Source organism: Pogonomyrmex barbatus, unplaced genomic scaffold (assembly GCF_055798465.1).
Source record: "Pogonomyrmex barbatus isolate J1 unplaced genomic scaffold, ASM5579846v1 scaffold4, whole genome shotgun sequence".
NCBI classification, from domain to species: domain Eukaryota; kingdom Metazoa; phylum Arthropoda; class Insecta; order Hymenoptera; family Formicidae; genus Pogonomyrmex; species Pogonomyrmex barbatus.
The window spans coordinates 2,217,425-2,240,499 of NW_028297138.1; the positions used below are offsets into that span (position 1 = coordinate 2,217,425).

The following is a 23,075-nucleotide window of genomic DNA, read 5'->3' on the forward strand; positions in this document are numbered from 1 at the left end:
GTCCGGTTAGCTCCGACATCGGTATGCTCGCCAAAGAACCATCCTCACGCGACACGCGAGAGCGCGCAGCTCTTCGACGAACCATGAGACGCAATCATCGCCTCGACGAGATCTATACGCGGATACGATTTCATTGTACGTGCTATGCAAATAATATCCCACGCTAAACGTCTTGTGATGTTGATAGGCGAATCTATTGTCCGGAGATTCTCCGTGAACCGTCGATCTCCCTTTTCTAAAACGCACTCCAGATCGGCATACATGACGAATCGTAGTCTCTCCTTTCTGTCGTGATTGCGGAAGGTGAGCTACTTGTCGTCACTGCTCGGAAGAATAACGGCGCAGTCGTTCGCTTTTCCGCACTCGACGCTATGCGCGACCAATTTTTCGTTCGAGTAAAAGTAATGCAGACATCTGAAAAAAACGATTTATAATTAATACAAATTTACCTCGCGATGAGCATAGTCTCTCTCTTACGCTTCCCAATCGCATATGTACTTTTTCTCCTTATGCCTGTTTATTTGTGATGTTAACAGTTAAGACAGATGCTTTATCTATACAAAGTACAATGACCGACGTTATCATTGCGCCGCTCGTTTGACAGATAGAGCAAATTCACGTGCGTAGACTTCTTATTCCCCAATAAGGGAACGACCATGATATCGTTCCTCTCCCTTTTCTCTCGAATGACAAATACATTGATGGACAACTCGTTAGGACGTTCGAATCTATCGATGTTTCGTAGCGTCATAGGAAAGTCGATACCGTCGAAATTCAACATCAATGAATAGTGAGGATATGACGAAGGTCTATCCGAGTGTATCGACGGGATACAGAGCGGCCATCACTGTCCACGAAAAGCACGCGTTATCGTTTGAACGTACGTTGATCACGGCTCTCTTATCTTCAGAGGAAGTGACATCCAACATCCAGTGTGCATAGGATTACACTTGTTCACATTGATCATCAAATTTAATATCCGAAGTAACGCCCAACCGCTGTCGCGTTCCTGAAATTCCTCCAGCGATGTCAAAATAACATCCTTAACGTCTCCGTCGTACCATTCTCGTAGATCGGATATACCGAATAGCTGACGATTCCTCGTGCGAATGCTCTTAACAGCGCTCTTATTATTCGCGACGAATTCCCCGTGAAACACGGTGTTGACATACTCGTGCGTATCGAGATTGACGCGCACTCGCTCGAGCACCGTGTCTTTCACGTCCTCGAGAAACCGTCGAGGTTCAACATACTCAATGTTTACCACTGCACCCGTTTGTACGCGAGTCGCAAAGACCGTTTCGATATCCATCCACTCGAATCCTTTCGAACCGTCGTATCCTGCGCCCGAGTAACCGAAACGTCGACTCAAAGCGAGTCTCGCATCCTCCAACTGCGCTACTCGAGAAACCAGAAAATTTATCGTTTCAGTAACCGTAGGATCGACTCTATTCTCACACCTATTTCTCAAAATCTCGAGACACTCAACGCACTCCCGTTCCCAAACGCGATAGGCGCACACCCCTTCAATGCCCGTCGCGTGCTCGAGAAGATCGCGACTCTTTTCCATCGCAACCCCCACACGGTGTTACTCCGACCGTCCGTAGGAACGACGAATTTGACGTCTCGAAGTTCTCTCTCTCTCGTAGATCATCGCTCTGTCGCTCAGAGCGAGCAACGTTTCGATCCACAGTTTCTCTCGCGGGCTCTCCGTACCGATCTCTCGTCGCAAGTGATACGTGGCCACGTTCCAGCAAACGTCCTCTCTCACCGCGATCCACCCGTCGTTGCTAGGCGCGATAGTCTTGTGACACTCTAAACTATCGTCACTCTCGGTAACCGACTCTCAACGATCGTCACTGATATCGTCGTCGAGATCGCGATGCGTCACGTTATGATCGAATGCGCATAAAAGCGGATCGTCGCTCTCGCTCGAAAATGAAACCACCGTTAAGCGCGACTTCTTCCATATACCACGTTCTTAACAATGAAAAAAATGTCTCTCGCGACTAGATATATACTTCGAGGCAGCGTCGAAGACGCGTCAAACCGCGACAACCTCGACATCCTAAAATAATAGAACGCGTGGCATCCTACATAATCAGAACACACGCCTTCCCGTCGCCGCGAAAAACAGGACGCGCTAGATCCCGCGGAAGACGCCTAGACACAGGACGCGCGCTAACCGCAACATCCTACAAAAACCTCTTTCCTCTTTTTACATTCCTAATAAAATAATAAAATAATAAAGTAATAAAATAATAAAATAATATAATAATAAAATAATAAAATATTCTCTCGTCATCATTAACACTCCTACAATGATTTCTTTCTCGCGCGACCCTCATCTCTCGTCTCTCATACGTTTCCCTCGGTATCGCAAATTGAAAACTTCCGGCACATCGCCGATTCGCCTCTCGTTTCTACGATATGTTAACGAACGAGGAAGGAGAAAGGAGCTCCACCTCTTGCGGTTAGTTAATCGCTGCAATAACGATGCAATATTAATGGCGATTCACATTGTTTTTTATTTCAACATATCTCGTACATATATTCATTGTTTTTATTACTCAACATATACTTATATGAATTCATCATCGTATACACACTCTTATACATATATTGATATTCGTATACATATTCTTGGAGAACAAATAAGAAGGGAGGGTGTGCGTCACGGCGGGGCCCGACCACGAACCAGTCGTGAAAACTCGTAATTATTTTGCGAAAAAATACCATCTCAGCCAGGAATCGAACCTGGATCTCCTGCTTATCGGGCAGGCATCTTATCCTTTCGACTACCGAGGCATGTGATGATATTTATCGCAAATAACGTGTTTAGAATAACACGTCAACAATACAATGATACACATATATATATATATATATATATATATATATATATATATATTACAATATACATATATACATGTATTCTTTCGAATCCCCACGACCGGTACTCCAGAGAGATGATGGTCCTATTCTCTCGATGGATGCAGGTCGGACTGCAGCGGCGACATCCTCCAACGTATCCATATTCTTATACATATATTCATATTAGTATACATATATTTATATACTCTTATACATAGACATATATTCGCGCAAATTCGCACTCTATCACAATCGATCCCTCTCGCGATAATTCGCACGAGCATCATAGCGGTACATCCCTACTCGCTGTCGCACTCGACGCTTCTCGCTTCCCCGTGCACTCCGGGCATTCTCCCCAGATCGTCGGCGGTCCGATCTATCAATTGTCGCACCAGCTCCTTCTTCCGATCCGACGCGGAGTTCAAAAATTGAACTCTTAATTTCGCGTGTTTCCAGTTGCGTCTCTTCTTCTTGATTATATCTTTGACGTTGTACACGTACATTCGAATCAACTCGCAATCGATCCCCTTCTCGCCTGGAGATCTCGCCTTGAACTGTCGCCCACCCTCCAACTTCGTTCACGTACTGAACGAATCGGTCAGTCTCCTCCTTGTCTCTAGATAGGGACGCGAACAACGCATCTAAATCGCTGCCACAACTCTCGTCATTTCCTCTTCCTCGTATCCAGATGCGCAAGATACTTCTCGTACTCGTCGTCGAGATTCCTCTTCGTTGTATTCAGACGCGCCAGATACTCCCCGTACTCTCGTATCCAACTCGAGGAAGCTTCCCTCACTATCTCGATCTCCATGAGCGACGCGCGCTCGTTCGGCGTCGCGGAACTCTCCGCGGACGAAGCGAACCATGTTGCGAACCAGAACAGTACGAGTTCAACGGGCCTTTCCGACTCCACACGTCGGTGATGATACGTATAGCATTCCTCATACGCTCAGCCTCGCGTATACGCGCGATCGGTTCCGTTCCTCGACGAAGCGCCAGACAGTTTAAACAGAAACGCTATCATCAACCGCAAATTACACGTCGTCGAATGCATAGACGTCCACATCGCGCGTATCAACTCGAGCGAGTCGATTGCGTCGCTCTTGGCTTCCACCAATACTCCGTCCTCCTCTTCCCGCTCGATCGTCGATCGTCTCTCTCATTCCATCGTCATCGCGCGTTTTTCCTGTTCTATCACCTCGCGTTCCATCCCTCTCGAGAACTAGAGCGGTTCGTCTAAAAGCGATATTATCTCCGGATTCTTCAATTGACCTTCCGGAACATTAGACTGACTCTCCATCTCGCTAACTAACGATACATCGTCGATACCTTTAGTTAAATATTCTAAGGCAGTATTGAAAACGCGCCAAACCGCGGGCATCCTACAAAACAGGACGTGCTAGACCCCGCGGAAGACGTCTGGACACAGGACGCGCGTCTTCTCGTCGCCGCGAACAAAACGGGACGCGCTAGGTCCCCGGAAAACGCCGCGATCGCCAGGGGGAAACCACCCCGCGACCGCCAAGGGAAACCCCGCGACTGCCAGGAGGAAAGAAAACTATCCTTACCGACCGAGGAGAAAAACTTACTCCGGCGACCACCAGAAGGATCCACCTTCTCCCCCCCCCCTGGATGCGAACCTCCCGGGGATCCTATGATCTCCTCTCCCCTCCATCCCCCTCTTGCCCCGGGGGGCTTAGGACCCCCCTTGTTTATTTACTAATGTTTAACAGAGAAACAATATTCTAAAGCCGGTATCAGATTAAGATTGAGATTAGATTGGAATTTAACCAATCCGAACAAAGTTCACTAAACATGAGATTAGTTTTCTTTTTTCTAATTAGTTAAATTCTAATCTAATCTCAAGCTCAATCTCTAGTCTGATACCGGCTTAAAAGGACTAATATGTGTAGGTGATTTTCATAATAAAAGAGACATAAAAACGGTACTTTAAAAGAATTTAATATGTGTGAATTAATGAAATTTACTAAACGTTTATGTAAAATAGTAATGTTAATATTAAAATTTTAACTTGCTATTTTTCTGAACATTGTCATTCAATTAATACTTAAATAATTTTAACATTTTTTCTCAATTACAGTTAGATAAAGCTAGTTATTTTATATTATATAAATATGTATATAAATATAATCCAGAAACATCAAATTGAAATGTTCATATAAAAAAATGGTAACATTTATAAATTAATAATTAATTTTAGCATTTTTTCCCGATCACAGTTAGATAAAGCTAGTTATTTTATATTAGATATATATATATATATATATATATATATATATATATATATTATACAATATATATATATATTATATGAATGTGATATATTATAAGAATATGAATCTAGATAATATCAAATTGAAATATTCATATAATAAAATAGTAGCATTAATATTTTTATACTCATCTAAAGCTATATTTTAATTTTGCCCTTAATTTAGAAGATTCCATTCACCAATATATATCAAGTCTTTTTAGAGTTTATATCTCGTTTATATCTCTTTTAAACATTATTTTCTTGTACATACATATTAAATCCTTTTAAAGTATTATTTAACATCTCTTTTGAACATTGATAATTTTTATGTAACTTTTATTTAAACCTGCAAGAGGAAAAAACATTACAATGTATTCGAAATTGTTATAAGTAAATCGCGCCTGAAAACGAAACGCGGAATACGCGAAGCACACGTGATGATCCGCGGCGATCGATTACTCTAAATCATCCGATCGATGATGTCAGGTCCCGTCGATACCTATCACGTGGAAGTATTAGATGTACAAAAAAGTTCTGATCTTTAGATTTCATACAACCGAAATAACAATTTAAATTTTATATATCTTCTCGCTCTTTTGCGGTTTTAAAGCGTTGGCATTTGGCCTTCTAAAATGCCATACGGTTTGGCGTTTGATGCACATAACCTCAAAAATCAATAGTATTCACGATAGCAATAACAAAAGAGCATATTCGATTTTCTATCCACTTCCGCGTTTCATCTGAAGAAAAATGCTGCTGAAGCCACTGCAATGATTTGTGCTGCATATGGAGAGAACGCTGTAAGTCATACTACTTGTAAAAGATGGTATCAAAAATTTCGCCAAGGAAATTTCAGTCTTGAAGATGAAGCGCGTATTGGACGCCCTCAAAAGATTGAAACAGACGAATTGCAAGCACTGCTGGATATAAACTCTGCGCAAACTGAAAAGGAGCTTGCAGAACAGCTTGGTGTTACGCAGCAAACCATTTCTGTACGTTTACATACGATGGGAAAGGTTCAGAAGGAAGGCAGATGGGTTTCGTATGAATTGTCCGAAGACAACAAAAATCGTCGGCGTAACACTGCACTCACTTTGTTTTCAAAGTTCCGGAAAAAAGATTTTCTGCGCAAAATCATTACAGGCGATGAAAAGTGGACTCTTTATGATAACCCTAAACGTAGAAAATCATGGGTTGACCCTGGTCAACCTTCGACATCGATGCCAAAGCCCAATATTCGCTTCCAAGAAGGCGAATTTTGCTCTGTATCTGGTGGGATTGGAAAGGTGTGTTGTATTACGAGTTGTTACAACCACGGTGAAACAATCACGGCAGACTGCCAATAACAATTGACCAATTTGAGCGATGCATTAGAAGAAAAGAAGCTATTTACTAGCCAAGGACGTCGTAAAGTGATCTTGCTTCATGACAATGCTCGACCACATGTTGCGAAAGCGACTCAAGACCATATCTTTGCGTTAGGCTGGGAACTTCTCCCGCACGCGGCGTATAGCCCAGACATGGCGCCTTCCGATACCTATTCCGGTCGCTGCAGCATCATTTGGCACATTTCGTGAGATTTGAAGAGATATGAAAATGCATTGATGACTTTATCGCTTCGAAGCCGGTGAGCTTCTATCGTCAAGGAATTCGCAAGCTACCCGAAAGATAGCAAAAGGTCGTTGAAGCAAATGGGGAATATTTCGCTGAATTTAATATTTTTTTTTATTTTTGAATAAAGATTGAATTTTACAAAAAAAAGCTTAGAAGCTTTTATGTACACCTAATAATTATGCTTATCAGCTACAATTCAAGGGCGGCGTTGTTTCGCAATCGACGGAACGTGCTATCGATATGTGCTATCGATTGGCCGAAAATTACATGATTTGTCGTGTCGATCACTAATAGGACGAAATCGATCGGATGATCTTGCAAGCTTGTCGAAAAGCTTTTGTTACCGAAATTCTCTGCGAATCGATCATAATCCTTGCTTCTGGAAAGTATATCGTGTCGTTAAGTCAGTGCTCTTATCATTCTCTATCGCTCTTGTCGTACTCATAATACATAATAATTACGTAAATTACGTAATACGTAATAAGTTCAGCTCGTGTCGTAAGTTAGACTTGTAATCTCACTTGTCTTGTAATAACGTTACGTAAATAGTCATTGTGAGAGACTTTTCGGCGAAGCATTTTACATCCTGGCGAATCCCTAGTTCACATTCTCTTTCGTCACATCGAGATTCTAGTGCCTCAAACTCGACAGTATATTTACTGCGAGTATTCTCAAAAAGCGAATTCTCAGTGACAAGTGCGCGTATCTCAGTTTGACAAAGCAGCACGTCATCATTCGTTAAATTCGTTCAAGGTGCAAGAGCTTGCGATCATTCTCTCATCACGCTGCGGATATTCTCTAATCTCGTTACTGCAATTCGTACGAACTATTTAACCCAATGCGTGCAATCTGCGTAGCGAACATTTGTTCTATCTTATCAACGTGTACGTCATCGTCAGACTTTATACTCTGTACATTTCACTGTAAAAAACTGACTTATTAAATTAGTGTGATTTATCTTAAGAATTCTCGTCATTCTATCACCCATCGGATCCTCAGTCGAGGGTCGTTCCAGCGAATGGCGTCTCAATTCCGCAATGGATAAATATCTTTTTTTCATAAAAAGAAATAAGATAATTACATAACTTATAAAATCAGTTAGAAAGAATCGAAAGCCAAATTGAAACATTTATGTAAAATGGTTCTTCTGAACTTTATTCTTTGTCGTTCAATTAATAATTAAATAATTTTAGTTTTTAGTTTTTTAATTTTTTCTCAACCACACTTAGATAAAGCTAGTTATTTTATATTATATAGATATGTATATGAATATGTCTAGATAACAACTTGAAATATTCATATAATAAAATGGTAACATTTATATATATTTTTATATTTATCTAAAGCCATATTTTAATTTCATCGTTAATTTAGAAGAATTTCATTCACCCATATATATCAGGTCCTTTTAAGATATCATTTATTAAATTAATAACTTTTATGTAACTTTTAAATGAATCTGTAAGAAAATAAAAACATTAAAATAGTCCAGATAATACAATCCAGATATATAATATTCGTGACTTATAATAAACAATGTAAACATAACCTAAATGTCTCGTGTAAATACTAGTCTTTTTTTAACCTTCATATTTCTTGTCACACATAATAATAATAATATTGTTCATATTACATAACATATCATTCATCATTTACATTTCAAAACAAACTATCACCATCACCAACTGTCAAACTCGCCGCGAAACTCAACGACCGCCAATTGGACGCGTGGAGAAAGAACAAATACATCTATCTCACTCACTTTTTCGTTCTCTCACTTTCTCACTAGTCTAGATTCTCTTTCTAGCGCTTCTCATGACAGAAATTGCAACTGTACAAAGGCGTCGACGACAACGATTCTTTCTTAAAGTAAAAATTTCCAAATCGGACTTTGCGTAGTAATATCTACTCTGCTTGTAGGGAACGTAGAAAATATAGATAATTATACAGTTTAGACTCCTCACCTCAAATATGGAAAAAATTAGGCTCATTCGACGCGTTTTTACATGAAACGAAAGAATCCGGCAGAAATAAGCGTCGCTCTGCGAAGCGAGATATTGATCGTTAAATTTGACGATTATTTAGGTTAAGAAATTTGTCATACCGACGAAATGTAGCGACATTGGCATACTCCGCGACCACACATGCATGTAGCCACATGCGCATGCTGTATGACTACGCATGCGTATTAGTTCTCGATACAGTACAATCTACGAAATTTAAACTTAACAATATAAAACAAATGGCAATGTTATCATTGTTACACGTGAAATCGCACGTTATATTATGTCGGGACTCATAGAATTCGAGCATCTCACGTATTGCAACGAAAAGTTAATAGATTTTTTTATTCAATGCGGTGTTTTAACGTCTACAATCAAGTGCAATAAATGTGGTATTGATATTAATATTAATAAGGAAATATTAATGTACTGATGTACAAAACTATGTAAAAAATGTACACAAAAACGTCTCTCAGCAATACGATTTTACTAAAAGTGCCAAAGTAGGTACTTGGTTTAGTAAAAATCATCTTGATGTGGCTACAATATACAGAATTATTGCATGCTTTTTAATGTTGCGGCATCCACATCAAAATGACACAATGGATGAAACTGGGTTTCATCGCCGACTACGATTGTAGATTCGTTTAACTTTTGCCGAGAGGTAATTATATTGTAAAATGTCTTTATATGTATATCACTGTATATATACTTAAAAAATATATAATAATATAAGAAATATAAAATATTAATAATATTATTTCTTTTTACAGGTTTGTGTGTTCTGATCCGAAAAGAACAGTCAAAAACTTGATGGCCCAGGATGCACGGTAGAAATCGACGAAGCAAAAGTGGGAAAAAGAAAATATAATCGTGATCGGCTTGTGAGAGGTGGATTTTCGGAGGATATGAGCGAAACACAAAGAAGGTCTTCATCATTCCAGTACAGGGTCGAACTGAAGAGACATCCTGGCGTGCATTAAAGAGTGGATTTTGCCAGGAACAACTGTATCATAGACTGTTGGAAGTCTTATAATTGTTTAAACAATGAAGGCTTCCAACACCTGATTATAAACCACTCTTATAATTTTATCAATCCTGATACTGGTGAGAAATTTAAAATTGTTAATATATAATATATTAAAATATACCAGATTGTGCAGTCGTTATATATCTGCCACTACTTTTATTTTCCATTGTTATATAATTATATTATTGTTCCATTATCATGTTCTATATTTTTTAAATTTACAGGCGCGCATACGCAAAATATAGAGCATGTTTGGAGAGAGGTTCGAGGAAATATTCCAAGATACGGAACGAGAGAGGAGTATGTCCTTAGATATTTGTCCAAATTTCTCTTCAAACGCTTTTAGATCCGCAAGAAATGAATTGAAGCCTTTTTTTCGGTTATCACAGAATTATATTCTCCGATATCCACCTCTGAGGACTCCAACCAATCAAATACCAGCATTGCTTAATGACATGTATTTGTATACACTTTTTATACAGTAGTATAGTTTTCTACATCGGTACATTAATGTTTTTTATCAATATTAATATCATTACCACATTTATTACATTTAATTATAGATATCAAAATATCATACTAAATTCAAAGATCTACACACACACACACACACACACACACACACACACACACACACACACACACACACACACACACACACACACACACACACACACACACACACACACACACACACACACACACACACACACACACACACACACACACACACACACACACACACACACACACACACACACACACACACACACACACACACACACGTTTATTTATATATGTAATATCTTATTTTATTATATTTTATAAATTTTATTTTATTATATTATTTTAATAAATTTTATTTTCATTTCAATGTGTTTATTATACAAATGCATTTACATGACTTATTTTCATTAAACGAAAGAATCTGGAAAAATAAACGTCGCTATGTCATAATTGAAATGTGTAGGAAATATGAAATAACGAAAAACGAAAAAAATATCACAAATAAGAGAGGATGTAAGGTGGATCTTACAATCTATATGAAACAAGTATAATCGTGGACCTGATTTCGCCCCTAAGCACTGGGAGGGAGGGTGGATCTCGCAAATCTATGTGGAATAAGTATAATCATGAACCTCGTTTCGTCCCTAAACACCGGGGAAAGGGGGGGGGATATGAACTTCGCAAACCTATGTGGAACAGTAAAAAAGAATTTTTTATATGGTCAATGTCTACAATTGTATTGTTCCATGTAGGTTTGCGAGGTCTACTCCCCACCCCACCTCCTGGTGCTTAGGAACAAAACGAGATCTACGATTACACTATTTTACATAGCTTTTGAACTTTAATAACTATTTTTAAATAAATTTAATAAAACTAATTTTAATATATATATATATATATATATATATATATATATATAAATATACATAATTTTTATTTTATTATATTTTATATTTTCCGGTTGCCGGGTTCGGAAATTAATAAGATTATTTGACTCAGATATTGGTTAAGAATATATTTATTTGATTTGACGATGTGGGTCGGTCTACACAACGGTGTAGATTCGCTCAGCGCTAGTGTTACGTCCTGTTCGACGTGCAATTTTTGCGCGTGAGTATTCGGAATGTACTCGGGGTGCGCAGTGCATGCGTCGGGGCGAGTGATTGATTCGTGACGAGACCTACTGGTCGTGTAGGCGCGAGATTGGTCGAACGGCGGTTCGTCAGTAGCACTCGCAGTGCGTGCCGCGTTCGGTGTTGCCACGTGATCGATGCGCATTCGAATGCCAGGAGTGAGAATGCTCGCTCCTTCTCGTAGATTTTACATGAGAGACAAGTATACTTGTCGGATTTCGAGAATACTCCGGCCCGTGTGCTCATGTAATAGTAAGAATGGTGAGACCGAGAATGCTTCGTCTCGGTTTGCTCGTATCGTTAGCAAGGAAGCATTAAGACTGAGAATCTGAAGACTTCTGAGAAAGACTGAGCTCTGTCTCGAAGAAGTGAGAACCAAGTATGCTTGACGGGAATTGAGAATGCTCTATCCCGATTTTCTCATTTTTGCAGATGGATGATATCTGATGTCGAGTATGCTCGGCGGAGATCAGGAATACCTAGTCTCGGTTTTCGGTATCGGTCGGAGATGGGTACAGAGGATCGGAGGATCGGATCGGTCTGATTCTTTTATCGGGAATCGGCTAAATTTATATACTCGCTGAGTCTTGTTATTTTACAGCTTGCAAAATAGCGCGGGTCGTCGGCGGTATTTGACACGCACGTGCCAAGTGCATGTTGTTGTGCGCGCAACGGTCGGTGTGTTCGATAGCGGGCGCGGATACCAGTCGCATTTACACTTAGAACGGTGAGTGGGAGGCGTATCGTTACATTTCCCTTCCACTTTATGGAGGAAACGACAAATAACCAAACAACGTTGTAATTATAATATATATTTCAAACAAATTCACGCACATATTTACATTTGTCATCACATGGTCACATGGTCAAATCGTAGGGTGAAGCGTTTGCTCCCGAACCGGGCTTTGTACACCCGTGATACATATACCGCGAAGTAAGGTACCTCTATAGTTCTTCCTTATCTTACATCGATGATGACAGGTGGCGGTGATGCAGGTCCGTAGATGGGTCTGATGGCGGCGACATTATAGGGATCGTGTCTCCACGATGAGCCAGTGAGACGGTGGTAGCCAGAGGTCGGACGTTATTCGGGGACCGGATTAACTGGACCGCGTGATATTCGATAGAGTCATAGTCTGAAGGATGATCATCATGTTTGCCGGAGCAGCGGGTTGGCTGGCAGGCGATCGCGGTGGGTACGGCGATCGGGCGGTCGGCGTGCGGGCGCTGGGTCATCCCTGCATCCGGTTTCGTGACTTGTCCAGTGGACGGCCTTAGTGGCTCCTGAGGTGACAGATTTTTATTTGCCTCTGGTTGCGAGCTGGCTGGCGGATTCTCTACCAAATCCAAATCCGAGATGTTCCCGAAACCCAACTCCATCAGTTTAGCAGCACATTGACTGGCTCCTGGCGTTGGTTTCCAATGGCGTGATGACGGTGGTGGAGGCGGTTGAAGCAAGGCCTCCCACTTCCGAGCCTGCTGAGCGGTTGATCGCTCCACGGAAGTATCAGGCTTCGGCACTTACTGGGATCGTGTCGGCCAGTTGGTCTGACCGGACAGTCCTGCGCGGACAGGGCTGCCGTGAAGTAGTCGCCCACAGGATCTCGAATTCCGGGTTGTGAACACTTCCTGATGTTCGACTTCTTCGGTGACAGAATTGCCTCGAGGTCGTTGCTATTCATGTCATTGTCACTTGTAATAGATTTCGCACGTGACTAATATCTAATAAAATTTATCTCGCGGCGGTATTTATATCCGAATTGTTTTGCTGATTCCGACTTGTTTTTGTCCTCAGTGATTTACCCCTCTCAGGCGACTTAGTCGCGGGTAGTATCGTCATTGGACAATTCGGAATCTTTTCGCTATTGTTTTTAATCTCAGAGTTGCTAATGTTTTCGTCTTTGTTTTCGGTTGGCGCTTAAAGTCCTGGATATATATGTGATGATACCACTTTCCCCGCTCATCGCACAGGTCAAAAATAACGGGCGATATGATTTTTTGTACGGTTAACGGCCCGATAAATTTCGGAAAAAGTTTTGCGACCGCGTCTGCTTTATTCGATAATAGGTGGAGTCGCTTCCAAACTTTGTCGCCAAGCGCCGGTTGCTACGGCCGGCGTCATAGATTATAGTATTTTTTTTATCGCTGAAAAGCGTGGACAAGATTCGTGCGGACTACTTCGTAAACTTCTTTTAGAATTCGATTGTGAATGTCAGGCAACGGCATGTTCGCGGTCGTCGGTCTTCGTGATGAAGGCTATTTAGTTCGCGGCCGTAATTTAAGTAAGAAGGAATGTATCCGGTGGCCTCGTGCTAGGCAGTGTTGTATGCGAATTGAAGCGCGGAGATATGCTGATCTCACCGCTGGTGATTTTTCTATAAATTGTTTAATCATGGTTTTGATCATTCGATTGGTCCGTTCTACGGAATTGTAATGCGGAGCGTAGGTGGGGTGGGCTGCTGTTTGATGCCGTACGTTTGCAGCATATTTTTGAATTGCTCCGCGATAAATTGCTGGCTATTGTCGGATGTTATTTCGCTGGGACATCCGTGTGGGTAAATTATCTGCTCTGTCAGCTCCTGTATTACGGCCGTGGTAGCCTGGTGCAAGGGTCATAATTCCATCCATTTGGAACGGATGCTTCTGATTTTTTTTTTTTTTATTGAAACCATTTAAATAGAAGCTTTTATTCTTTATTTTGTTGAAAAGGATATTTCTTATTTTGATTATCAGCACCGTTCGAAAAGAATGAAAATAAAGGACTTTGATTGGCCCATTCTTTCATACCTTACATGTTATGCAAGGAAGAAACACGATATCTTATTTCGACGAATATAAAAGTTTTGCAGCTTTTTATTGTTACGTCCAAACCCCGAAAAGCGATGACCGCTCTGGAGCGTGCCTGCGAGTCGAACGCACCATACAGGTCAGCCGATACAGGTCAAAGTCTTGAAAAAGACTATGACTGCGTGATGTACGTCCGTCGGTCCGTTAATTTAGGCAAGAGAATTTAATTTCTTTTGCCTGGGATAAGACCATATGCGATCCCCGAGAGCGGGCGGGAACGAGCGGGTTAAATTATTAATGAATAAATTGATTTATCCTTAAAGTAATCATTTAATTAATTAAAATGAAACGAACAAAGTATAAAATTAAAATACAAAATACTTAACAACATACTTAAAGGAGAAATGGTATGCATAGTAATTACTCGGTAAATAATGATAACGATTAATATCATTTCGAATGGGCGCATGAGAGTGGAATAAAATTGCATGTAAGTGCAGCACGCGGGTTACAAAAATGCGGAGGTCGTCGGGCATGGCAATTCGGGGTAAGGCTCTATGTTAAAATATTTAGGGCCATGCTTGGTTTTTACAATATAAATTTACAATATAAATAAATGAACAAAAAAAATAATAGAATATTTTAAACAAACAATTATATAAATGTAAAAGTATTAAATTTTAAGCACGGTAGGCTTAGAGAGGTAAATAAGGGGAGTAAGAGGAAACAATTGATATTTAAGTGGTGATAGGTAGATCATATCATCCATGCGACTTACTACTGCGATGATTATAAAGAAATGTCGTTGCAAGTTGACCGGCTAGAGGCAAGCGGGGGTCGGGACTAGCGGCCAGTGGTTCTCTGCGGGTTGCTTCAGAAGAAATAAGGGGCACACAAAAAAATACTTCCGTTTAGAAATAAATAACAATTTAAAGAAATTACAAGTTTATTTTAATTCACCCTCGATATTAGTACTTGAATAAGACTCGATATTAATACTGAATCTGCGATTACTTCGGCGAGAACCGACAAAGCTAAACCGAGAGTTAAAAGCAAATGCGAAGTGCGTTTCCTCCGGAAAGGATCTTGGTAAAAAGCTGTCGCGGGGTGAGGTTTCGGTTCGGAAATTAAGAATATCTCGCGGGTCTTTAACGAATAGGAATTAGGGATGTGGGGGTTGTTAGCCTATCATTTAGAATTTTGCCGCCATAATTTTATGGTAGATGGTGTTGCAATCTGATTCAAAAAGACACGAAAAGAAAGATGGACGATGTCGTCGAAATAAGAAATGATTATACGCATACTGTTGATGCATAGATCTTTTTTGTTAGGCTTTTGATTGTAATTTTACAAGCTCAGTATTGTTCTTTAAAGTCCGAAGTGCGGAACTATATCATTTTGTACACGTACGTATACTAGAAAGTTTTTAAGAAGAGTAAAATGATACTAAGATTGCCGCAGAGAGAGGAAGGGAAGGAAGAGATGATAGGAATGCTGATGAAGATGACGGATGAGATGAAAGGAGGACTGAGAGGGGTAAGACAGAAGATAAATAAGGTAGCAGAGGAACAGAAAGAGGCTAGAGGTGGAAAAGATAAAAAATGAGTTAAGGATAAGGGAAGAGAAATGGGAGATGGAAAAAGAAGAAATGAAGGAAAGGATAGAGAGGATAGAAAAGAAACTGGAGAGGATGGAAATAGGAGGTAAGGTAAGGAGGAGAGTAAGAGAATAAAGGAGAGTGCAGAAGTAGAAGGAAAGAGAAATATAGAGATCGATGAAAGAGTAAAGAAACTGGAAAGAAGATGAGAGATGAAGGAAAGAAAAGATAGGAGAAGAAACTAATACTAATAAGAGGATTAAAGGAAGAAGAAGGGGAGAAAAAACTGTAGAGGAGCTACTTCGGAAAATAGGAGGGGAAGTCGAAGTAAAAGAAATAAGGAGAATAGAACAGGGCAGGAGAGAGAAGGGAAACATGGTAGAAAATGAGAAATGAAGTGATGAAAAGAAAGATATTGGCAAATAAATGGAAGTTAAAAGGGGGAAAGACGTGGATAGAAAAAGACTTGACATGAGAAGAGAGGAAAATTAAATAGAAAATTAGGCAGGCAGCGTTAAGGGAGAGGGCAAAAGGAAAAAGAGTACGTATAGAAGAGGAGGGAACATAGGTAGATGAAATATGGTGGGATAATGAGATGATAAAGAGGAGTTAAAGGATGGCAGGGGAAGGAGTTGGGACGCGGAGAAGGAAAGAACAGGAAAAGAGAGACAGTGAGAGAGGGAGAATCACAGAGACAGGAGAAATAGGAAGAAGGGAAGGGCAAGGGAGAGAGGGAAGGCAGAAGAGGAGGAAGAGAGGGAAAATAGGGGGAAGTTGGAAGGAGGGAAAGTAGAGGAAAGATAGAGGAGAGAAAAAAAAAAGAAAGAAGGACAGCTTGTGCGAGAGGGAAGGGGATAGGAAGGAAGGCATGAGAGTTGGATTCTGGAATGTTGCAAGATTAACAAATAAGGATAAAGATTTCTGGAAAAATTTGGAAAAATGGGAGGTGATAATAATGGTAGAAACATGGGTGGAGGAGAAAAAGTGGAAAAGCATTAGAGAGAAACTACCGAAAGGATATAAATGGAAGATACAGGGGGCAAAAAGGAAAAATAGAAAAGGAAGGGCGATGGGAGGCATGATTTTAGGAATTAGGAAAGAATTAATGGAGGAGAAGGAAAACGAGAGGGAGGAAGAAGAAGGAGTTATATGGAGTTATATGGGGTAGGGTGAAATATGGAAAGAATAGTTTAAGGATAGTGACAGTATATGTAAATGGAGATTTAGAAAGTAAATTAGAGAAATTGAAAGAATGGATGGAAGGGAGGAAAGAAACAAAGACGGAATAAGAACAATAAGAGGAGGAGACTTTGATGCCAGGACAGGGGAAGAGGGTGAAAGAATAAGCATAGACGGGAAAGAGAAGGAAAAGACAAGAAGAAGATCTAAAGACAAGAGGATAAATGGAGAGGGCAAGAAATTAATTGAATATATAAATGAAAACGGATGGTCACTTTTAAATGAAGGAATAAGGGGAGATGAAGAAGGGAATTGGACATACACGGGCAGCAAAGGGGAATCAGTGATTAATTACATCATAATGAATGAAGAGAAAAGAGAAGAGGTGGAAGATTAGAGATAGGCGATTAGATGGACTCGGACCACCATCCGATATCGATATGGATGAAAGAAGGGCGAAGAAGAGAGAGGGTAAGAGGAGAGAAAAATATGAGGATATGTAGAGGAATATGGGAGAGAAGTATTTAGGGAAGACCTAGGAGAAGTGGAAATTATGGAAGGAGGAGTGCAGAAGATAATAGGAAGAATAGGAGCTAGAATAAAAGAAACGCTAGAAAAAGTAGAAAGGAAAAGGAGAGAAAAAAAAGATAAAGAGAGGATGGGGATGAGGAGTGTAGGCAAAAAAAAGGAGAGTTAGGAAAACACTAAAGATAGGAAAAGTATGCGGATCAAGATATATTATAGAAGGATTATAGAAGGGAAAAAAAAGAATATAAAGAGATGTGTGAGAGGAAAAAACGGGAGGAAAATGAAAAATGGGAAAAGGAAGTCAAAGAAGCAAGAATAGAGAGACAAGTATGCAGGCTAATAAATAATAATAATAATAATAATAGGGAAAGAAAGAAGTGGAAAGGAATAAACAGAGATATAAAGATGGAGGAATAGGAGGAATATTTTCAAGAAATTACTAGGAGGAGTAGAAGGAAGAGTGATGAAAGGGGAGGGAAGAGGGAGAGAGAGATAGTGAAGAAAAAGAATTAGGGAGAGAGGAAATTAGTAGAATAGTAAGGAAATTGAAGGATGGACAGGCCGTAGGAATAGATGGAATTCCAGGGGAGAAATATGGGGGTGCATAGTTGGAGGAGTGGATAAGAAGAATATGCAACAGGATATGGGGAGAAGAAGAATGGCCAGAAGAATAGAAAGAGGAGGTATTGGTCCCAATTAGGAAAAAGGGGCAAGGGGAGATGATGCAGGACTATAGGTGGGGCGGTGATGTAGGCGTTATACAAAATATATACGGCAGCGTTAGCGGAAAGACTGAGAGAGGAAGGGAGACAAGTAGAAACAAAGGGAATGATTCCATCAAATCAAATGAGGTTAGGAAGGGAATGGAAACAATCGACAATATATATGTAATAAATTACCTAATAAATAGACAAATAAGGAGAAAAGGGAAGAAAATGGTAACGATGTTTGTAGACCTGAAAGCGGCGTTTGATTCAGTGGACAGGTGCTTATTAATAAGCGCCATGAGAGAAAGAGGAGGAATAAAAGAGGGACTGATAGACAGAGTGGGAGAAATTTTGAGAGAGAGAGAGAGAGAGAGAGAGAGAGAGAGAGAGAGAGAGAGAGAGAGAGAGAGAGAGAGAGAGAGAGAGAGAGAGAGAGAGAGAGAGAGAGAGAGAGAGAGAGAGAGAGAGAGAGAGAGAGAGAGAGAGAGAGAGAGAGAGAGAGAGAGAGACGAGAAGCAGAGTAAGGGTGGGAAAAGGGAAAAGAATTCTGGACGGCGAGAAAGTTGAAACAAGGATGTCCATTGAGTCCTATCTTATTTAATTTGCTGTTAGCAGATTTAGAAAAAGGAATGAAAAAGGGGAAACGGGGAGGGGTAAAGTTGAGAGAGATCAGGAGACCCGGTAGTGTCTCGGGTGTCAAGTCAAGATCAACCGAGAATATTGCCGTGTGACTTTACGCGAATCGTCGAGATTCGAGCATCTGAAATTATTGAATCTCAATAACGGCTAAACCGATTAAGTTCTAAGTAGGCTTGATCGATAGCTTGAGTCCGACTTGCATAATAAAAGTATTTTTATTTTTCTGCTACGTGTCCTACAAGCAAAGATATTGCTATGCAAACTCCGATTTGAAAATTTTTACTTTAAGAAATGTCATCATCATCGCCTTTGTGCGGCTGCAACATCTATCACGAGATGTCACTATTAATCTTATCGACCCAGCGGAAGAGAGTTAGGATACGTGTCTCTCGATACCTTCGAAAATCGTAAAAGTTATTAGGATAACATAATAAGATAGGAGATTATAAGAAAAAAAAAATTGAAAAAAAAATTGCTATCTATTTTATCGATTGCCGCCGGTAATATAATATAATACTTCAAAATGTCTGATATTACTATAAAATTACCTTTTTTTTAAAAAAAGGTAAAAAAAGGGTGTCAAGTATAGTGGATATTGCCAACTCAAATGATTGTGTAAAATTTATATTAAAGATTTGATATCAATAATTGGCGCCAAGTTATAGTCTCACAAACATGGAGCTACAAGTCCATTTTAATCAAATTATATATTTTAATCGTATAAAAGATTTGATAAACTACTGTTTTAAAAAAATAAAATTCAAGTAGTAGTTTCTTTAATTTAAAAATAATAAAAACCAAATTATATGTATATTTATCTTTCTATCCATTAAAAACTTCTTTTTCTAACCCAAGTGGAAGTAATTATTTAGCTTTAAAATATTATTATATCACAAAATTGCTTTACTCAACCTACGTTTTTATCACAAAGAATTATAAAGTAACAGTATAAAATAAATGATAAAATTTTATTTAAATAAAAAAAATTTTTATGTAAAAACACGTGGCGCTGCTCATACCTCTAAAAAGAACAGAATAAGATGTGTGTGTGTGTGTGTGTGTGTGTGTGTGTGTGTGTGTGTGTGTGTGTGTGTGTGTGTAATTATAATTTAATCATATTAAATAATAAATTTTGCCTTTATTTGTAACATTCAAATAATCTCATCATTAGTTTTGCATTTTCGTTTGATCTAAGCAGCGCCAAGTGTTTTTACATAAAAATTTTTTTTATTTAAATAAAATTTTATCATTTATTTTATACTGTTACTTTATAATTCTTTGTGATAAAAACGTAGGTTGAGTAAAGCAATTTTGTGATATAGTAATATTTTGTGTGTGTGTGTGTGTTCTAAAATGCATGCAAAATGCAGTGTTTAAAATATAAAGGATGAACAGAGCGCAGTCTGAAGTCAAAGAGGACACGAGCAAATATCTACCTATCTGTGAGCGTATCTGCGAGTTATGAGTATCTGCGAGTATCTGTACGTGCGAGCTTTAGAGTATTAGCTCGCAGTTCGTCCCATTTCTCGAGCGCTCGTTCTATCGCACTGTGGAGTATGGTCAGGTCTCTAATTCGTTGGTCGTCCCATTTCTTGAGCTCTCGTTCCATCGCGTTTCTTATCTCTCCTATTCGTTTATCGAGATCGATGAGTGAGACCTCCCTCCTTTCTGTCCCTTCGATCTGTCGCAGGGATTTCTCTAGGTTCCGCATCAGTTTCTCCTGAACATCGACGACCTTGTGGATCTCGCTCAGATCTCTCTCTCGCAATTCGTTCCGCTTCTCGAACGCTCGTTCCATCGCGTCTCTCGTCTCCCCTATTTATTTGTCATGATCGACGAACGAGGCTTCTCTCTTCTTTTCGAAATGTCGCAGAACGTCCACTTCGGTTCTTACATCGTAATACTGTAGGAAAATATTCCGAATTCGCTTGTTCATATCTTCCAGCTGTTTTCGTTTGTAGAGCTTTTCGTAGAGCTCGTTCGTTAGAGCTTTCGACTTCTCGCTCCTTACGCGAAGCGCATCGTCGACGTACCCCTTGATCGTCGCGTCGGCGTCATCGATCGGCGCGTCCAGATGCCGTATCTTGCGTCTGTTGACATCGTAGCCGGATTCAGGCAGAGCGCGCTGTGACGCACGTACGCTCGCAGGGATGCGATCGTCGAACGATCGTCGATGTTGCGCTGCCTCTCCAGAGACTTCCCGAATTTATTCATGGACATCAAATCTTCACGGGTGATGAATCTACCACGCGCGATAATCTGCTCCAATTCGCCGATCGACTTGGCCGTGTTCTCATTCGTCTCCAACAGCAACGCTCGGGTGCTCGCCGAGAATTCGCTCGTCTCGGAGATCCTTGTCTTCGCGTTTCGAAACGCGCTGTCCACATAGCTCTTCCTCGCGGCGTCGGTATTCAGTGCGGCTAAACGCCGTATGGTTCTGTCTCTCGCGTCGTAATAATTGTTGCTCAGACTGAACGCGTTGTTACGCACGTAGCGACTCGATCGATGGTCGCGAGCGTGCCCTATCGCCTCCGCCGAACGACTCCAATGGTTTTTCGAACTTGTTCACCAACATAACGGGAATACTGGTCACCGCGAGCGCGCGCCGCGTTTTACTCGATCGCGTCGATCTCGCGAAACTTCTCGATTATCGACAGAATCTCATTGTCGTGAGCGTTATTGCCCGCTCGTCGAGAGGCGTCGAGTAATCGAAGACAGTCGACTAGCTCGTTGGGATCGTTGAACGTACTCGATTCTTTTGTCTCTCACCCGCATAGCGGATGGAATAGAGTCGATCCCTCTTTTTCTCGCCTTATCAGTACCAGTAGCCAATTTTGTCTTTATCGAGCAATAGCGGCGCGATGATGTGCTTGTACTTTGTTTTCTAGAACGGGCATAAGCGCGTTGTGACTACGCCGATGAGCGTTTATAATCAACAGTATACTCTTGTTTGCTCGTCGTTTTCCGTGTACACGACGTCATCGGGAAGTCTCTTGAAGATCAACTCATATAAACCGGGGGTACTCGAATATCGCGCGTCGCCCATTATCGCTGTCGTCGTAATGATAAATTGTTCGACATGAAGACCCAATCTGCCGATGGAAGCTTCTATTGTCTATTTGTTAAATAAATATCTTTTTTTTCATATAATAATGTTAATATTAATAATAATGTTAATATTAATATTTCAACTTGGTTTCTTATTCTTCTTAACTTTATTCTTTGCCGTTCAGTTAATTTTGTTTTAATATGTATATAAGTATGACTGTAGATAACATAAGCTTGAAGTAATAAAAAGATATTTTCAAATTCTTACCTGTTTACATATTTTCGTAAAAATCATAAAATAAAAAAATTACTTAATTAGTTAAACTACAAAGACAATTACGAAGAATCTGAGGTTAATTAAAATGTTCATATAATAAAATGGTAACATTTATATATTTTTATACTCATGTAATCGTTAATTTAGACTTTCATTTGTACATTTAAGTCCTTTTAGGGTATCATTTATCAGGACCTTGTAACGATACGCTTGTATCGCGTATCATTCTAGATATAAGTGCGACCGGGCACTGTGTCTGCTACCGAATACACCGACCGTTGCGCGCGCAACAAACACGCACTCGTCACGTGCGTGTCAAATACCGCCGATGACCCGCGCTATTTTGCAAGTTGTAAAATAACAAGATTCAGATATAAATTTGGCCGATTTTCGATAAAACAATCAGACCGATTCGATCCTCCGATCTGTTCTCATCTCCGACTGATACCGAAAACCGAGACCAGGCATTCCTGATCTCCGCCGAGCATACTCGACATCAGGTATCATCCATCTGCCAAAGTGAGAAAATCGGGACAGAGCATTCTCAGTCCCTGTCAAACATACTTGGCTCTCGCTTCTCCGAGACAAAGCATTCTCAGTCTCAACGCTTCCTTGCTAACGATACGAGCAAACCGGGACGGAGCATTCTCAGTCCTTGACAGGCATGCTTGTCACTCGTTCCTTCTATCTTCCTCCGAGAGCATTCTCGACCTCATCACTCTTACCATTACACGAGCACATGGGACGGAATATTCTCGGTCTCTGACAAGTATCTCTCTCTTGTCTCTCGTATAAAATCCGCGAACAGGGGGTCAATCATGTAACTTTACGTGGAATTTTTCACTTTTCATTTTTCACTTTTTATTTTTCACACCTT

At 40.2% G+C, this 23,075-nt stretch overlaps 1 protein-coding gene, 1 non-coding gene and 2 pseudogenes across 5 annotated transcripts in view; 2 read left to right on the top strand and 2 right to left on the bottom strand.

Moving 5' to 3' along the window:
- LOC105423790 (transmembrane protein 114) overlaps window positions 1-23,075 on the bottom strand; it is a 517,194-nt gene that overhangs the window by 171,285 nt on the left and 322,834 nt on the right. The window lies entirely within an intron of this gene.
- On the bottom strand, window positions 2,737-2,808 carry TRNAI-GAU (transfer RNA isoleucine (anticodon GAU)). The gene has a single exon. It is a non-coding gene; the product is annotated as a tRNA-Ile (tRNA).
- On the top strand, window positions 9,050-9,902 carry LOC148935624 (uncharacterized; annotated as a pseudogene).
- Window positions 15,664-16,603, top strand: LOC148935625 (uncharacterized; annotated as a pseudogene).